General features: G+C 41.8%; 1 protein-coding gene across 2 annotated transcripts in view; it reads right to left on the bottom strand.

The window, feature by feature from the left end:
* The window catches only part of ORAI2 (ORAI calcium release-activated calcium modulator 2), a 12,744-nt gene that overhangs the window by 3,841 nt on the left and 4,676 nt on the right, over positions 1 to 4,227 (bottom strand). The window lies entirely within an intron of this gene.

Here is a 4,227-nt window from a genome sequence, read left to right as displayed (position 1 = left end):
CGCCCGGCACACGTTCTCCTTCCGCTCACCACTTGCGGCTGGGGTGCAGGAAGTTTTGACTTCAGGCACGTAAAGAAAAGCAAAAGCAAAGCAGACCTTCTGGCCAGCCGCCAGCAAGGTTTTGTTACCCCTCATGGGAAGCATGCAAGCTACTTTACAGTTTAAGTTAGCCCGCAGTTAAAATAGCTGCCTTCTATTCTCAGAACATCGTACGTTCGTTTTTATTACAAATATGCCCAGACACATGTTATTTATATCCCCAAATTTCTCCCTTGAGAGCTAATAACTTACTGATATACTCAGCAGAAGTGGACAGCCACTGGCTTATGGGTGTGTTCAACAACTCAGATAGGAGTCTGTTTTCTCAAAACAAGAGCTATCACGTAGCAAGTCTCTAAAGCTATTTTTGTTTTAATCAAATAAAGCTTAACAAGCAGAATAAGCGCAAGAGAGCAAGGGGCTCTTCTGAGATCAGATCTGGAGTCCTAGTACGGGTCTGTTAACTGGTTTAGCATAAGAATCTGTAAAATTACTTAACCTATCTGTGAAGTAAAATAGCACAAGTACTTCTGCATGGCGTCACCCCTGAAAGGGCTGCAGAAACCTTGTGCTAAGAGAAGCCACAAAAACAGCGGACAAGACTATCAAACATTCCTCTCTAGTAACTCTCTAGCGGCTCGCTTGGATCTGCAGCTGCACTTCATAATTTGCACAGATATTAAACTTGCCTGGCAGTAGCCAAAACCTCTGGTGATGCCAGGCGACCTGCTGCTCCGGCGCGGCACAGCTTACCGGGTGCATTAAGGAAAGGAGAAGCTGATGCTTGGATGCCTGCCTCAGGGCAGTGCCTCTCAAGACCATCACCAGAAGGCAAAGTTGGAACAAGCAGCTCGATTTTGGGGCATAGATGGATTTTGCAGAACAGACACATCATTACTTTATCCAGACTTCGCATGAGACCACCGCTGAGCAGCCATTTCAGGCTCTGTCTAATAATCTGCACCATTCGCTCTGGCATTAGGTGTTAATAATATTGCTTAATAATATGGCACTGGAAGAGTAGGGCTACACTCATGTTCTCCCTGTGGGTAACCCTGAAAAGGATTAAAGGGGATGGAAGAAAGCGCCTGTTTTGGCATGACTGCTGCCTTACCTGCATTTAGTTTGAAACCATCAGCAGCCTAAATGAGGGGATCACAGTCAAGTCTGAACACCTTTAGTAGCAACCAAGACATAATGTGTGTGTTTGGGGCAGCAAATGGTCAATCTCTGCAAGCCCAGATTTTATACCTATGTCAACTATTTAGGATATTAGAGACACCAAGAATATTGTGGCAGCTCTTAGACATTCCCAGCCTTTTGCTCTGATTGTGAACGGTGTGGGGGTTTTACTTTTTTGTTGTTGTTTTTTAAAGGTTCCTGTTTGCCGTTTACAGTAGTTCTTTTTCTGTAGCGGAGAAAATAATACCGCAGGATTGGCTTCACCATCTATTGCAAGGTCCATTTAATTAAAACGCATGCCACATTGCCTTGCACACGTTCTCTTTGCAGATCCCCCTGTATTGATTCAAGGAGGAGGAGATCAAACTTATTCTCCGCTGCACTGTTCTGTACAATGAATTTGTACAGGTGTATGCACTGTTCTGTACAATGAATTTGTACAGTGCTGTGATTGTCAGTCACACCCTATCAGCCAGGAAAAGCTGCAGGTATATTGTTCATTATTGGGTGCTGTAATACCCAGAGACATAGTATTCAGCAAGCTGAATAGGAATTGTACCTGCGTGTTCAATTTATAGCTTCATATTAAAGCTGAAAGCCTGGCTGATGTCAACATATCAATTTCTACTTGTTATCCTTCGCATGAGCAGCACTTTTCAGCTAATTGGATGTTTCCTCCCAGACTAACCTATTCCCTAGGGCTAGCTTCAGCTGTGCAATGTGATGAATTTTTAACACTGACTGATGGCTCAGTAAGAGGTATTTCAGGGAAAAACATCAACAATCCAGATAGGGCAGCAAGGCAGAAAAACAATTCATTTAACCCGAACAAGTACTGGAAAGGTGAGTGAGCTCTTACCGCTTTACCCCGTACAGACTGTCATGTCATTCTCTGACCGGGATAAGAGAAAGAGGACAAGCTGACATAACCCATTTAAAAATCATTAAATATGCTGCTTAGTCTGTAAAACTATTAATATGTCATGTTTGATACAATTATACTCTTCCGTGATAACAGCCCCCTTTATTGTAACCAAGGTGTCAAGGGCTTGACTTTGCCAGGCACTGAGCACTCTGCCAAGCCACAGAATATCTCAGCATAGGCTTAATTTTAAGCTTGAGAATCGCCCTGTCGAACTTCACGCTCACAGGTTTGCTAAAGGACCAAGCACTCGGAACATTTTAGAATTAAACTACAATTAAATTACATGCAATTATGCTTTTTTAGACCAGCATAGCCCAGATTGTCCACAACAAGGATGCTGCTCATCTTGAGAAATTTAGACCAGGATAGATAGTATCAGGCAAAAGGACGACAAATGGCTTGACATAAACCATGTTACATTCACACAGATGGTTTGGCAGCTGCTAAAAACAATCACTCAAGTAGATCGGTTGGATTTTTTTTTTTTTTTTTAAATCAAATACATATCCTGTAGCAATTGGACAAGCATCGAGAAGACTGACTAGCAGTAATAGCTCTTATTTCCATCAGGAAAATAATTAAGGAAGCTTTCTAAGCTCCCTCTAAATCTCCTTTGTCTGCAGTCTCCCTGAGGCAAATGCAGTAGCCCTGCAGCCCACCTCCAAACAAACCTGGCACTGGAAAGGACCCACATCCTCCTGATCTGCCCAACTCTGCCAGAAATACCAGAGATAGCATCGAGTAATGAGCAAGGTTCGCATTATTCTGCAGCCTGTCCAGAAGGAGCTGGATCGAAGCCACTGCCTGTTGATTAAATATCCATCAGCTCGTAATAATTTTCAGCCAATACGGAACTGGCTTGAATCAAACACACTGACATGGAAGTAAATGAAGCAATAGCCAAGCCCTGTATGACTTTTGTTTACATAGTTAAATGCACACAGGGAAACTATTTAACTCTAAATAACTTCTCTAGTTTCATCAATAGCCAAATAGATGCTGTTATTAGAGAGTAAACATCCGTGTACCAAATACCTATGTGCCAAATTACCAGCGGAGAAATAGCCCGGTAGGAATAGATACCTCAGCTTTCACTGGAAGGTCCAGTACGATCAGCTGGGAAAAAGCTTGCTAATAAAGAAAATCCTTATTGCAAAAATTTTTATTTCTAACAATTACTGATTTCCGGTGTACTTATGTTAAGCTTGTGATTATAATTAACGCTACTTATACCCGTGTGTTTATTTGACTTGCATTTTAAACAGTTTAAAGAGAATAGAAGTCAAATGGTTATTTTTGTGTGTTTACCAAGGACTTGCAGCAACTTTCTGTTGTGTCAGTTGAGAAGGCACGCTTTGTTTTCAGAGATGTGTCCTCCTGATCTGCCCAACTCTGCCAGAAATACCAGAGATAGCATCGAGTAATGAGCAAGGTTCGCATTATTCCGCAGCCTGTCCAGAAGGAGCTGGATCGAAGCCACTGCCTGTTGATTAAATATCCATCAGCTCGTAATAATTTTCAGCCAATACGGAACTGGCTTGAATCAAACACACTGACATGGAAGTAAATGAAGCAATAGCCAAGCCCTGTATGACTTTTGTTTACATAGTTAAATGCACACAGGGAAACTATTTAACTCTAAATAACTTCTCTAGTTTCATCAATAGCCAAATAGATGCTGTTATTAGAGAGTAAACATCCGTGTACCAAATACCTATGTGCCAAATTACCAGCGGAGAAATAGCCCGGTAGGAATAGATACCTCAGCTTTCACTGGAAGGTCCAGTACGATCAGCTGGGAAAAAGCTTGCTAATAAAGAAAATCCTTATTGCAAAAATTTTTATTTCTAACAATTACTGATTTCCGGTGTACTTATTGGTGATTGGTGATTATAATTAACGCTACTTATACCCGTGTGTTTATGCATTTTAAACAGTTTAAAGAGAATAGAAGTCAAATGGTTATTTTTGTGTGTTTACCAAGGACTTAGCAACTTTCTCTGTTGTGTCAGTTGAGAAGGCACGCTTTGTTTTCAGAGATGTGGTTCAGCCCTGCAGCGTGGGTGGGCTGCAAGCCCCCC

Source organism: Aptenodytes forsteri, unplaced genomic scaffold (assembly GCF_000699145.1).
Source record: "Aptenodytes forsteri isolate BGI_AS27 unplaced genomic scaffold, ASM69914v1 Scaffold347, whole genome shotgun sequence".
NCBI classification, from domain to species: domain Eukaryota; kingdom Metazoa; phylum Chordata; class Aves; order Sphenisciformes; family Spheniscidae; genus Aptenodytes; species Aptenodytes forsteri.
This window is presented reverse-complemented; position numbering and strand designations above follow the sequence as displayed.